Source organism: Ambystoma mexicanum, chromosome 7q (genome assembly GCF_040938575.1).
Source record: "Ambystoma mexicanum isolate Mex_15411 chromosome 7q, UKY_AmexF1_1, whole genome shotgun sequence".
NCBI classification, from domain to species: domain Eukaryota; kingdom Metazoa; phylum Chordata; class Amphibia; order Caudata; family Ambystomatidae; genus Ambystoma; species Ambystoma mexicanum.
In genome coordinates, this window is record NC_090941.1 from 261,706,736 (window position 1) to 261,722,834 (window position 16,099).

Sequence of the window (16,099 nt, forward strand, 5' to 3'; positions counted from 1 at the left end):
CATAGCTACAAGGGGGATCCCTGTCAAAAGCAATATTGCAACACATGACCACATATTTGCACGCAACGTACACGTGAAAGAAATTAGAGAAAAGGTTAGCTATTCTAGAGCTCTGGAAGATGTACCAGGAAGAGAGAGAGGATTGGCCACCTGAAGTGTGCATGCTTAATCAATGTAAGGAGGAAGATGTTGAGCCCTCAGCTCCCCTTAACTCGCCGGAAGTAAACAGTGATAGTACGGAAGAAATGGAATTGTATCCTTTAAAGGAACTGAAAGCGGCAACAGGGTATAGTAATACGATATACGAATTGCCTGCTTATAGCAGTGACTACAGTCCAGAGAAGAGTAGGAGAAAAGAGGAGATCTTTAAGATATTGCCAGACAAAGGGGAGAAAAGTGAGAGATTGAATATATCGACAGAGATAGAACGAAAGATTAACAGATGGAAAGGAGAGAAGGATAAAGCAGACAAGGTAAGGCTTGTACAGTATGAATGGATGGGAGGACAGATATTGCTCAAGCTAGATGGGAAAAGCATTGAGGAAGTAAGGCAAAGAGAAGATCAAGACAAATAGGATAGAAAAGACACAGAATGAGAAAGATATTAGAAGATGAGAATAAAAGAAAGTGCAGACAGCAGTGAGATGTATCAGGAAGAGCAACAAAAGAAAGAGGAAAGGGCAGTGGAACAAAGAAAGCATGACAACAGGCAGAGAACAGTAAAAGAACGGGAAAGGCAAGAAAGGAAATGATAAGACGAGGAAGCACAGAGATTAAAGGACAAAAGAATATAGAGATGAAGAGAAGAGGAAGGAAGGAGGGCAGCAGCAAGGAGAGAGGAGACACAACAGTAAGAGGAGAGAGTTAGATGGGAGGCCTAGAAAGTGAAGAGAACTAGATGAAGAATTGCAATGAAAGAGAAGACAGCCTGAGCATGATATTAACCTCATTCAAAAATAGCTGATTGAACCATGTTCAGCAACACAATGGGGCAGTATAGAGGAGCAACATCAGGGTCATCTAGAGTAGACTTAGAAGAGAACTTTGATATAGGAAGTATTGGAGACTGGATCGAAGAGGCTTATCAGGAATTAAGGGAAGGCAGCAAATCGGGAAGCTGTGGGAAGGGAGATACAACCCAGTCTTCCAACCATGAAGCGAAGAAGAAAATCCTTTCAGTCTTGAGCATAGGGCTTATCCTTAAGTAGACTGACCATAGACAAAGGTGAAAGGGATGAGAGTCAAACTAGTTGGGGACTAGGTAAGTCAGATGAAGAAAGAGCATCCTTCTGTGCAGGAGGAGAGAGAAAGTGTATGTGCCCATGAGGGATGCCTACAGCTGGACAAGCAAGTAAGATGGTCTGATCTAGAGCAACCCAAGGATAGAATGCCAGATCCCATCGCATACCCAGAGTATCCCGAAGGACGATCGTATATTGAGAAGGAAGGATCACTGCCATATTTGAGCAGGTTAAGATTGTTGCTAGGGAGGAGTTGGTCAGGAACCATTGTCCCTACTATGCATAGGCAGATGATGGGAGCCGATTGTGGGTTAGGGTTTACGCAATTTCCCTTATTGGAAAAAGGGGGAGTAGGAAAAAAGTATATTCCATGGTCGCAGATGGATAAGGGTAATTTAAGATGAAAGCTCCCGAGGAGGAAACAGGCTAGCCAAATGGGACATTAAGGGTCTTTTAGCAGCCATTCCTGGGGAAAGAGCTGATGACATATGGAAGAGGGCAGGCTATTCAAGTGTGACGCACAGAACACAGTGCATGATGGAGCGCTGTTTAATAATTGCAGAGCAGTTGTCTGGAAGGCTCTCAGAGTACAGTATCCTGACACGTCAGACATGGGTGCAATCATGATACGTCAAATGAAAGAAGATAAAGATCCACTTGCTTACATTCAGGGCATTCAAGAGCGCTGGACTCTTTAAACGAGGGAACTCTGGGAAAAAACAGTGGCATTATTTTACCACATGTTATGTCAAGTATTGCTTGAGCAGGTACAGAGGCACCTGAAAAAGCAAGTGGGAATGGAAGCAAAGCATAGGCAGAAATACAGTTGACAATAGTGCATCACTGTCGACTGTTGCAGGAGAAAAACAAGAAGAGAGAAGAGGCTAGGGAACTTGAAGAAGCTAAACTGGTTCTCTAGAAATTGCCAAAATATGTCATAGAAGGTGCGGTATTGACAAGCGGAGTAGGACTAGGAGTACAGCAAGCAGCGGGTACATCGCAGGTGAGGAATCAGCACCCGATGGACCAAGGAGGGAATGGTTTGTTCCACAAGACAGAGGAATGGGATATAGAGAAAGGGGTGGATTCAAAAACAACCAAAGTGGGTTTCAAAATGCACAGAATGAGAATCAGAATGCACAAGGAGGGATCAACCAAGCCAGACTAGTTAGAAGGGCTCCTCTTGTATGTTTGACTTGTGAGATGACAAGGCACATTGCAAGTGTATGCGAGAGCCAAGGGTATATACAGAATGGTCAATTCTCAAGAGGGGGGACAGCTTATTCTCCAGCATATAGATCACAAGCTAGAGAAGGGTTCATCCAAGATCAGACAATGTATCATACACAGATGCCACAAATGCAACAGGCACAGCAACCACAGCAACCAACAATTAATCCCTTGCAAGGGCAGTTACAGCATGCCCCAATGTAGATACAGCACAATGTAAACACAGGACAGTTATTGACACCTATAATAGGACACAATCCTTTCACGGGTACATGGGTATGCATGCATCCACAAGAGGATAGCTCATAGGGTGACTTAATGTGTTCATTACTATCAGTGACACCAGACCCCCAAAAATAACTAAGGGTCGATGTGACTATAGGATGCAAATCTTTTTCTTTTTTAGTAGACACTGGGGCTACTCATTCATGTATATGAGAGGGAAAATATGCAATGTCGGGGAATGCCATGAATGCTCAAGTGTTCTCTGGAACTACAAGTCCAGTTCCTTTTACTGATGAATTGCCAGTCTTTATAGGAGGGTGTGACATGTCAGTCCCATTATTGCAATAACAACAGGCGCCAGTTAACATTTTGGGAAGAGGTTTGATGACAAAACTCAACATGACAATTTATTTTACTGATGAAAGGATAGTGTGTTCCACTCCCGGAATATATTACATGAATATGGAGGAGTACATTTGGCATTCACAGGGCAAGTGGCTCTGCGAGGCATTCCAATGGAGCAGGAGGTTTTTCTTTATGGGGTGAGCATTCCATTAACATGGCTACCTTTTTTAGTGGGGAAGACTATGAGAATACTTGACAAATTATTATTTAGATCACAGATACCCATGGACGGAGAGGGGGTCAGACCATCCCCATAGAATTAAATGCATCCATAGTACGAGGGGAAATGGCAATGCTCGAAGGAACGGATGACGAGGGTAGACCATGAAGAACAGGGATAGCTATTGAAGATAATGCGGCTGCGTCCAGCATTTTTTGATGACGACTTGGAGAAAGTGCCAAGCGCCTTATGGACTACAGACCCTTATGAGGTAGGTCTTTTAAAAGGAGTAGGTCTCGCCAGTCTGATGAGGGCATTTTTAAGAATATCTCAGCATTGATGGAACAAGGTATTTTGGTACCATCAGAATCATAGTGCAACACTGTGAAAAAATGAAAGGGAGGGTCATGGAGATTCATACAGGACATGAGACGACTAACCAGATTGTAGATGCAGAGTTTCCTTTAGTTCCTAACCTGGCAAGGATACTATGTAGTATCCCAGTAAAAGCATTATATGTCACAGTGATTGCTTTGAAAAATACATTTTTCTCAATCCCATTGCAAAAAGACTCACAAGACATGACTTAATTTACGTTCCGCCAGACTCGTCTGAAACACACTAGGCTGCCCCAAGAGTACTGTGATCCTCATTGATCTTTAACAGAGTCCTACAGATGGACCTAGGCAATATTGATTTGAAGTGTGCTGTGATACAGTACGTAGATGACATTTTAATTTGCACCACAGAAGAGGAGTGCAGGCAGGACTGTTGATGATTATCCTAGCAGACAAGTGATACAAGGTAGAAAAGAGAAACTACAGTATTGTCAAGAAGGGGTGTTATGCATAGCCCGGTTGATTTCACATGTGGGAAAGAAAGTGACACCTGAAAGAGCTGAGGCGATGATGAAAACTGCAAAACCGCACATGTAATTATGTAATAGCCTGGGTGTTTGACTAGAGTTCATACACAAAACCCCTTTTGCAGGCTTTAAAGAAAACGCAGACAAACAAGGAGAGAATAGAATGGACTGAGGAAATGGAGGAAGGTTTTGAAGAATTGAAGAAAGCAACTTGTACTGTACAGCTCCTGTTTTAGGAATTCCCAATTATGCTGAGGAGTTTTTTCTCATTTTGACACTCAAATGGGACAGTTATGATTGCAGTGCTTACACAGAGGACTACATTGGGGTAATGGCCTCTAGCATATTATGGTGGGATTCTAGACCCAATTATGAAGGGAAACTTTCCTTGTGAACAGTCATTGGAAGCCCCCGCGTTCACAATTGAGAAATCTACAAGCATTGTAATGGGCTCTTCTATGATGCTTTTTGTGGAACATGTTTTGTTTGCCATATTAGAGAAATGCAAGGGTACATTGACATCACAGAGAGCTTCTGCTTATGAAGTGATCATTTCAAATCCAGCAATTAAAATTTTCTGATGTAAAATAGTGAACTCTGCCACCTTTTTAGCAGAGCCAGTGGCAGAGGGCGAGCATGTACATGAGTGTGCAAAGGAAAATGCAAAGGAAAATGCGTTGTCAGGAGGGGAAATTCTCTTTATTGTTGGTTCTTCACAAAATGATCAAACGAGTGGAGAAAGGCATTCTGGTGCAGCTGTAGTGAGGCATAGTGCAAATGGTGTTTTTGAAGTTGATTTTGAAGTTGTATGAAGTGCAAGACTACTTCTCACCTGAGTAAAGTGTTTTTGTTTCCTTAAATTGCAGCAATGATGAGAAATGTTGAAGTTTATACAATTTCAGAGAATGAGCAAGCGCAAGAGGTTTGAGAGTGGCATAAGTGGTGGTGATTATTATGTTGGTTCACAATATACATATGCACAGTTATGATTTGTGTCTTTTTGTTTCTTATGATTTACCTTTTTTATACTTTTGATCCAAAAAAGGCAGACGTTCTTTTGATTTTCCCCACTCCAAGAAATCTTGTTGATCTGCCCATTACCAATAAGCAGAAACCCTTTGTGTTCTCACCTCACCATAAAGCTGCTTTAGAATTTTTTCCATTGGCTGCTAACATTTTGAGAGGGAGATAGAGGAGGAGTGCAGAGGAAGAAAATAATGGGACAAACACATCTGTAGAAAGTACAGCACAATTAGGCAATAACATGTTGTATCAACACATGAAAAAGGTGGGCGAGCGAACATCTAAGGAGGGTTGCTATGTTTGCACTCTCGTACCTTATGCCATGAGTGCTGCCCGAACTCTCATTTCCAGAGAACTACCAGAATACAATGCCAGATGTCTCGTCTACCTTTCTGCATGCATGACTCGAGGACAGTTCCAAGGACATTGGGCCACTCTATGATGGAGATCGAAATGGTCATTTCCATTCCAGGATGATTATATAAAGACTACAAAGATGGAAAAGGAGCCTGCATTGAAGAGCAAGATGGTCACGTACCCTATGCCAGGACAGGATGAAGTGGCCATAACAGAAATGAAGAGAATGGACTGTCCTGATAAAGCAGGGATAACTTGGACACCTGGAGGCTGGGAAAGAACTCAGATGCTAGTCTATGGACAAGTGAAGTCCAACAAAGGTTGGGAAGAAGGATTGATGTCCTATGCAGCTCATCTATTATAGCAGGAATATGTGCGGGAAGTACAAAAGTTAAATGATGGGTGTTTAAAGTCATGGGCCGAACATGCAAAGCTGCTAACATGGGTAGAAGATGAATCGGTCCCAATGTTTGTAATTCTACTGGTGAATGCAATACTGTGCTTTCAAAGAAAAGGAAGAAGGTATGTGGGAGATAACATAGGTTGCAAGACTATAGTTGATGTTTCCAGTATGGGAGCAGGGACAGCTGTCCTGATGGATCGATATTGGGCTTGTGGGTCTAGAGTCTACATGAAACTGCCCAAAGATTGGGGAGGAACCTGTTCCTTAGTGTTTATCCATGCTCCGGTATTAGTGATTCCTAAGAGTGACCTGAACATTGGTGAGTTTTCAAAAGCAGATGCCCATTTGAGGAGGAGAAGATCACTTGAATTCCTCAATCGAACAAAGAGGGTGTAGTGATACACGAAATTGCAACCTTGCCAATCAGGGCTTTAGATGACAGCATTAGCCGCTGAAAGCCAATAGTGTATTCAAAGTATGTGCTAAAAATGCTGACAGTAGTCTGTTGTAGCACTTCCATTATGCAGTAGTGAGCTACAAGGAATATGCAGGCCTAGTATGAAATAGGTCACATTAAGCATTGTTGATAGACAGGCAGGGAGGGCCCCTAGCTCTGTACCTAATAGGTATTTTTGGAGTGTTTGGAACATTATGGCACCTATATAGCGCTTAGATAGCCAGTCTTAAGCGCTATAAACACTAAGCTATGAGTGCATGCCTTTTAGAGCTTGCAGATGGGGTTAATACATCCCTGCTTCCCTTAGAATATTCAGCCTCACTAACGGTAGCCCTGGCTCCAAGCTAATCTTGCTTTTCTCTGGGAAGGTACTGATAAGACATTCCTCAGCCAGCGCAGATGGGAACCAGGGAGGGGTAGGAGCGAGCAGGGTGCCTCTCAGAGAGAGTTGGGTTTTTTCCATGAGCCAGTTGCACAGGGAAAGTTCTGGAACTGTGCGTCATGGTGACTGACAGCAAGAGATTATAAAATATCCATGCACACATGACTCGGGGGGAGATCGTCCTGTGGACTTGATTCATGCACGGTCAAGTGCCCGGAATTGGCTCTCACGGTGTCCTCCAGCATTGTTTTTCTGAGCGGGGCTTGTTTTTACAGCTAGCTTATGAAAAGCCAGGTCTCCCAGTGCTGATTAAAGGGACGTAAGACTGTGTTTCTCTATTTTTCTCTATATTTCTCTATGTTTCTCTATGTTTATCTAAGTTCACTATATTTTGCATTGTTCTAAGTTTATGCTTTGTAATATTCTTTAACTTGAATACCAAATGTATATGAAATTCACTGCTTAGAATAAATATGCTAAAACTTTGAGGGTGTCATTTGTCACTAGCATGAGATCACTGCTCAGCACAATAGAACCTGTATTTTGGGCTGAATTGGGTATTTTTGCTCTCAAAGGGCTGGCCCCGAGGAAGATTTTGCCCATATCAAGACATTTGGTGGCAGCTTTGTGGGATTTGTGAAGAGCAGTGCCATGCTATGACATGACAAAGTGTGTGAGAGAACACAGTGTAGAGTGGGGAGCAGGCTGTCGCATTTCCTTGATGGTCTCACTGCAGCTCTGAGACTTCAAAAGGCAGCAATGTTGTGTCGGCTTGCCGTGGCCGATAGCTTGTGTGGTTAAGACTCCCTTCAGTAAATCAGTCGTGACTGACTTATTGCTTGGGATGGTGCCAGGGAGTACAAGGCGATAAACGAGCGGGAAATGGCTTTGTTTAAAGCACTCCGATGAATGGTTAAGAAAGATGTATGCTCAATTAGAAAAGAATTTTATCATGCGGTTTCCCCAGTTTAAAGTTGTAATTTGGAATGCATAGTGAGACGGAGTTCTCATCTCTATTCTGTCGTGAGGGCAGGAAAAAAATAATTGCAAGAATTTGACATGCAAATTGTGAATAGTGATTTAACCATTGACTCAGCCCCAGTGTGCTAGCGAGTGGGGGCTGTAATGTTCGGAGGCGAAGGTTCGCTTTTTTGATGTATGCTTTTGAGTGTTGGCATTCCTGAATAATGAGGAAGGGGAATGAGCCATGCTTAGGAGAATGAGTAACATCTGTGCTGAGAGCCTAAAGAGTTTTGTTTTTCTTTTGGCAACTGTAAAATTCCATGTGCTGGTGGTGGCGAATTTTGTTTAAAGGAAACACACTAAAATGATTATATTGTATTTTAAGCTGTGCCATGCTTTTAATGGGTGAGAGACTCACTTAAAAAGAAAGTGAGTGAATGTTATTTGGATTTTCGATTTTTGTTTATTGATTTGAATTTGCAGAATCAGTTTGCAATGGTTTGGGGGGAAAAACAATTTATATTTTTCTAAATTGCCCCTGGAGTATTTTTGATCCCATGCTATGCCATGGATTTGTGCTGTTGCCTTATAAGTGATGTATGATTTGGAAATAGTGTCCTGTTGACTGTGATACATGATGAAAAAATGTTGTTGACACATTAAACAGCCCACAAGTAATAGAGTGTGGGTTGCTCTTGCAGGAAAACGTGCAGGGAGCTGCACTAAACATTGGCATTTTTATTTTTTAATGCACTGAAATGAGTGGTTATAGTTTGGCAATGGTACAACAGAATTGACATCTGTGTGTGATAAAATAGCACAAAGATTTAATGGGTTGTGAGTTCTCTTGAAAGATCGCACATTACAAGAAAAAAAAGACGCTTTGACATTTTGCAAAATTACATGGAGTAGAATCTGATGACAAGAAAAGTGCCGCTTTTGAAAACAAGAGTCTTGCTGTGTGTGCAGAGCTTGTGCCTTGAAGCTGTCTTGGGCGAGGTGCGTGAAGGCAAACAAAAGCAGAAACAGTACAAGAAAGAGTTAATCTGGATGAACTGTCTGAAACGAGTGCTTCCCATTGAAGCCGCCACAGTATAAGAGTTATAGGCAAAAGAGATAAGCTGCGTGCTCATGGCGCTGCCAGGTGCACACGAAAGATAAACATGCCTGCATTCCTGAGGAAGGAGGAGCAAAGACAGAGAGCTGTTCAGAAGTAAAGAATTTGCCCAGTGAAACTGTGGTAGGGAAACAAAGGCTTCATGCAGGATGGCAGACGGGCACATCACATCTGAACATTAACCTATGCATCTGTGAATGGGCCAAGAAAAGACAGCTGCCCATTCCAACAGACATTACTGTGCAAACCGCATTCCCATGTGATGTGATGTGAAGTGAAACGCTATTGCTGTGCAAGCTGCATTCCAGTGCTCCATGTGATGTGAACTGAAGTAAATCGCTGTGCACTGGAGAAGAGACCTCTAGGCGCTTTGAGAAGAGAAAATACACATCTGGCAAACTGCAAGCTACATTGCCAGGGGATGGAGTAACTGACAGAGACATTATGGCATTCCAGATGGAAGCAAAACTGACAAAAGTGCTTAGCCGTTTTGCAAGAGACAACATGCAGAGCGGGGCTTTGAAGTACAACATGAACACTGCACATTAGCCATGATCCAGAAGCCACACGGCTTAGTGCAAGAATGAATGATTTGTTGAAGCAACAAAAGAAACTGACTTAGACTATCGCACTCAAAGGGGTGGTTCAGGAAACAGCAAACACCCTTTGAAAAAATGACAAGTGAAAAAACCAGAGGCCTGAAAGACACTGCCTGTATGAAGAAAAATAAACAGCTGCTTGTGCAACTGTAAGCGGTATTGGACTGAAAGACTTTACCTTTGAAAAATGGAGTGATGCCAGCAGGGCAAACTAAATCAAGATCATGAGACACTGGAAGCAAGTTGGCGCCTGGCATTGGTGATCGCTTTGGTGAAAAAACAAAAGCATTGTGCGACCTGGGTACTTACTATATGGCTTTGTAAAAGCACAGATCAGTCTGAGGTACCATTGACCAACTATGATCGCATTGCACAAATGAGTTTGTGATTAGGCAGTTACACCCCGTATGGTTGAGTGTAAATAAGCCCCCAGAAACATGCAGAAGGGTGATAAATAATTGCAGTAGCAATGATAAAGTGTGTAGTTACCTGATGAGACTTTTTGAAGATGGGGGTGGTATTATGGGAAGGGGTGGATAACGCTGATATTGAAGTTTTTGATGACATCCTAACATGAAGAATAATGATATTGAAGTTTTGATGACATCCTAACATTTCTGTTTGTATTTTGCCTAGGCATAAAAGCAAGACAAGGCATTTCATAATATCAGAAATAGATGTATGCAGTTTGTGGGTGACACTGATCTCATAGCGTATGCGAGTTACTGATATGCGAGTCAACTTTAACGTGCCCTGCACCGCACTCAATGCTGCAACCTGCGAAAGGTGTCCAACAGAGTAATAACTCTTGCTGAACTGGCACGATGCAGACTTGGCTAATTATCAAGTATTTGATGCTACACATTCAAATGACTCAGTTGCTGGAAATAACTTAAATGACATGGTTTGCCCTTTCTTGTTTAAAGGACTATGGACAATGAGTGGTGGACTGTAACATCAGGCACCACAAACAGATGTGTGACACAGCAATTGAATGCTAACACATTGAAAAATGGTTTTTAAATGCACTGTTGAGATGAATCTGAAAAAACGAAATGGTTTTACTCTTCCAACTGAATTGCTTTAACCAGAGATGTTTTGTTTTTTGAAGAAAAAAAAAATATTCTACATTGCACGTAGGCAGGAGAATGATTTATGAACTGTTGGGGCAGCAGAATTATGCAAGCAGGAGCGTAATTTATTTTGAGATAAGATGAGCGCGCACATCAAAGTCACCTGTGCGTAGGTTAAGATTCTTAATTGAAGTAATGCTGCCAAGTGTGTGAGCTATAATTTGAAATGGTAATCTTTGAAACACTGGATACTTTTACAGCCAGCTAAAGGCAGGTAAATGAAACCATGACTGACTTGATGTTTGATTTTATGACACAGAGTGTGACATGGTTTTTGTTAAACCAACCAGTTTCATGTTTTTGTGGGGACAGCTGTCTCCAGCACACTAATGCAAAGAGTCACCTTTTGATTGTAGACATTTGGAATAATTCTTTGGAAAAGCGCTACAAATGAGTATCCACATGGAATTGCTAGTGTACTGGCCAGGCACATTGTCAGGCATCTTTTGTCACTGAATGGATACGATTTGTTTAATTTGTCTAATGTGATGTTTTTCTGACCAAGAACTGCAGCGAGTGTTCTCGCCAAGATTTTATGGACTATAACTTGACTAAATGAATTTGTTTAATGTGATGAAACAGCCACTGCCGGATAGTAGTATGGTGTTTGTGGCTAAAGTTAATATTGTATATGGTAGATATCCCACTTGAAGAAGAGTATTCTCCAAGTCACAATAGGTAGACACTGTGAACCTGTTAGATTTTCCAGTAGTAAGACAACATGTAAATTGTAGGCTGGTAATGCACACCTTCATTATTACAGTGATACACTTAGACATAGGTTTATCATGAGGCAATGTTTCCTTAGTACTACCAAGCTGCTACAAATGGAGTCCATTTCTATGGCCCATCACCAGAGTGTGCGTAGCTAGGGAGCTAGATTAATTAATTGCAGGAGCTTTATATGCTTGTGACATAGAAACTGTGCACAATAAGCTAGCCACTATGGGTTCTGATGCCAGCTCTGCCATAGAACTTCTGGCCTAAGTGGGGCCCATTGATATGCCCAGCACTGCTATAAGTATTGACAGCCAACTGAAGATGACAGAATTTTAGACATGAAGACATTTTTGTCTGCCATAGGGCAGGTCAACAAGACTGCTAAATACACACGATGCATTGTATGGCAAACATTGTTTAATCAGCAGGTGTTGGCTTTTTACTGGGTGGGGGCGACCATCCTCCACTCACTGGCACGCAGAGCTACAGTTACCAGCATACATATGGATTGAATTGCTTGTTTTTTGATTGCATGAATAACACATGCCATTGCTTTGATGTAAATTAGTAGAATTGTTTTTATTTAGACAACCTGGTGCCCATGGGTTCACCTTGTTCACGAAATTAGATGGTTTCTGGTTGGGTTCCACCTACCTGGGGGAAGTGTCTAGTCACACAGCCCATAGTCACGCTTGAATGCCCTGGGATCAGGGGGAGGTAGGCCCTTAGAGTGAAAAGGCTGCCAGGTTTTAGAATTGGTAACCATACATAAATGCAATAGTGCATTGTAGATTAGACTACACTGGATTGCCTTGACATTTTAACTGCATGCTGCTTTTTAACTGACAATCAGTTATACAAAATTGATTTAGGTATTTTTGTGTAGGCCAGGTTTTGGCTAGAGTAAATGTCCATGTTCACTTGGTGTAGGTATTTTTGTGTAGGCCAGGTTTTGGCTAGAGTAAATGTCCATGTTCACTTTGTGTAGGCCAGGTTTTGGCAAGGGTATATGTCACTGTTCACTTTGTGTACATTTTTGTTTAGGTAGTGTTTTATCTTGCATGCCACGCTAACTAACCGCTAGAAGATAGTTTGCTTAAACCTCTTGCAAAGCCCCAAGGTCTTTATCACTGCACTAAATACTATATTGATAGGTATTAGTCAGCATTTGTCGCACAAACGTTGAATAGGGGTGGAATGTAGTGATACACGAAATTGCAACCTTGCCAATCAGGGCTTTAGATGACAGCATTAGCCGCTGAAAGCCAATAGTGTATTCAAAGTATGTGCTAAAAATGCTGACAGTAGTCTGTTGTAGCACTTCCATTATGCAGTAGTGAGCTACAAGGAATATGCAGGCCTAGTATGAAATAGGTCACATTAAGCATTGTTGATAGACAGGCAGGGAGGGCCCCTAGCTCTGTACCTAATAGGTATTTTTGGAGTGTTTGGAACATTATGGCACCTATATAGCGCTTAGATAGCCAGTCTTAAGCGCTATAAACACTAAGCTATGAGTGCATGCCTTTTAGAGCTTGCAGATGGGGTTAATACATCCCTGCTTCCCTTAGAATATTCAGCCTCACTAACGGTAGCCCTGGCTCCAAGCTAATCTTGCTTTTCTCTGGGAAGGTACTGATAAGACATTCCTCAGCCAGCGCAGATGGGAACCAGGGAGGGGTAGGAGCGAGCAGGGTGCCTCTCAGAGAGAGTTGGGTTTTTTCCATGAGCCAGTTGCACAGGGAAAGTTCTGGAACTGTGCGTCATGGTGACTGACAGCAAGAGATTATAAAATATCCATGCACACATGACTCGGGGGGAGATCGTCCTGTGGACTTGATTCATGCACGGTCAAGTGCCCGGAATTGGCTCTCACGGTGTCCTCCAGCATTGTTTTTCTGAGCGGGGCTTGTTTTTACAGCTAGCTTATGAAAAGCCAGGTCTCCCAGTGCTGATTAAAGGGACGTAAGACTGTGTTTCTCTATTTTTCTCTATATTTCTCTATGTTTCTCTATGTTTATCTAAGTTCACTATATTTTGCATTGTTCTAAGTTTATGCTTTGTAATATTCTTTAACTTGAATACCAAATGTATATGAAATTCACTGCTTAGAATAAATATGCTAAAACTTTGAGGGTGTCATTTGTCACTAGCATGAGATCACTGCTCAGCACAATAGAACCTGTATTTTGGGCTGAATTGGGTATTTTTGCTCTCAAAGGGCTGGCCCCGAGGAAGATTTTGCCCATATCAAGACAGAGGGAGAACTAATTCTCAGCTAAATCGATAGAAGCCTTTGATGCTATTCCATATAAACACAGACTGTTCAGCAAGACAGCTTCAATATTCACGACTATCTTCATGCCAGGGATCCAGACAATGGCCAATACAAAGTGGTTACAGATCACTTACTGGGAGCTCTTGCAGACGACTAACACTACCATAAAGGGATTCAATGCTATCAAAGAAGAATTGAGGGCCATAAGATTGATGACCCTCCAGAACAGATATGTCCTTAATATGATCACAGCAGTGGATGAAGGAGTTTGCATCAAAATCGGGCAATTATGTTGCATGTTCATACCTTGTCACAATGATGAGAATGGGACCTTCTATCTTCTCATGGGTTCCACAATGGATGGCGAATATCTCTAGACTTCTTGGAGCAGTATTGGTGATGATAATGTTTAGATTCTGTGTAATCAGGATAATAATTACACATTGCAAGAATACAGCAATAAAGGCAGTAGGAATGAAGATCATTATCGATGTCGAGTCAGGATTTGGACCCAAGGAATTGACAAATGAAGAGATAAGAAAATATATAGAGGCCAGCATTGTAGCACCTGAGGGAACAAAGTTCCTGCATCCAAGAAATCACAGGAAATATTTGGGAAGATGGGTTTACTGTAATCCAAATGGACAGTGCAGTTATGTGAACTGGAACATTGATGAACATATAAAATCAGCAGTGATTGTGCCAATTCCACAGAGAGTGTTCGAGAAAATGTATCCATTGAGAAGACCCTATATGATGTATCCCCGCAGAGATGACAATCTCTTGGAGGAGATCCATGAAGGAATATGAAGATGAGAGAAAAAGAGGCTGGTGACATCACAAGAAATGAGTGTGACGCACTGAGAAGAGTGTTGGATATCCCTTATAGAATGTGATGACAAAGTAAAGAATCAAGCAAACTTTCATATGCGGAAATAAAGATTGCTTGGGCGAAGAGCACTGATGAAAATGCAAGCCGTTTTATAATTGTACAGATGCAGCAACGAAAGTAGACTAAGAAATCATAAAGGCTGGCTAGACGTAGTGAATGGACTGCAGGCGGTGCCACCATTATATAGAATCTGGAAATTGGTGTCACACATTTAGTGATCTCAGACCTGGGAAGAAAGAAAGATCGGAAAGTTGTGATGCAGTAAGATCGAGGAAAGGCCTGAAATAGCTGTCTTGCCTTGCTTCAAAAGATGGAGCAGTCAATAACCAGTTATCTATCGTTGAAGAACAGAGAACATGAGAAGCTGAATCAGTCCTTCTTAAGGTGCAAGAAAGAGCACCATGAGTGCCAAGTTTATTAATTCAAGACAATAAAATGGTGCAAAACAGGCCAAAATATGGTCTCCTGTCACGTTGGTCCAGGATGGAAATAGGACTTGGGCGTACAGACCTGAACTACGATAAGAGTGTGCCTATACTCCCTTTTCTTCTGAGGAGCAGTGATCCTTTGCATGGACAAATTCAAAGACAATCTGAATGGCAGACGGCATGAGCGATGAGAGATGTTGGGATAATTAGGTGGGGAGACACAGTCAAGTCCACCCACTGGCACCTGGGGTACCAGCTTATGTGATAATAGTGAATCAAATGTTCCAGAAGGGCACGAGCATGCCAACCAAGAGTATAAGGCTGTATAACAAAGGGCCTTATAGTTTTATAGCCAATGGTGTACCATGCATCTAGTAACTGATGAGATGACTTGCATTAGGGGTGGGCATACGTTGTCCACCTGACTGTAGAGACCCAATCACAACATGATCCCATAAAGAAAGTATACTTAGATGTTTCCTTTAGTCCTATCACAATTCCTTTGAGGTTTTCTTAGTTTGCCACATAGTATGATGTCACATATGACATGTTTTTGCTATAAAAAACTGTTCTTATGAAATGCATTGAGATAATACTGTGTGACGCCATTGATGTCCGTTGTTACTCCCTGTTTTAGACAATTGAAAATAAAAAAATCGGGGGAGACTTTTTGACAACATCTTGAGTATGATGTGTTAAAGGGCCCCCTAAGGATTCAAGGGCACAAACAGCCTATCAGCCAGACTCTGTCACACTGACACACCTTAAAAGTCAATCAGTATGTCCATCTGTGGGATATATTGACCCACTCAGCTGTGCTATACTACATCACGTTGCTGCAGTGGTGCAAGAAACATCAAAATGGCTGTGCTGACTCCTGTGCGCGCCAGGATCTGTAAACTGTGTTTTTGCAACAACCAGAAAATGGCTGCACCTCCCTGCCACACACATTTCAGGTGGGGTGGAACAGAGTACTCACTCCAGGAATGTTCCAGCGTGCTCTGCAACATTTAACATGGAATGAAGCGAAAGAGGCAGTATTACTTTGCTAAAAACCCAAAATGCCTCTTTAAAATTACATCTTTTTCAACCTTTAAAATTGCTGCTTGGCACTAAACTCATCCAGTCCTTATGAACCACTGTGATTAAAAAGGCCCTGCAGTGCCCAGGATCATACATTGTGTCTCAGCAGAACCAGGCCCAATTCTTGAATGACAGCTC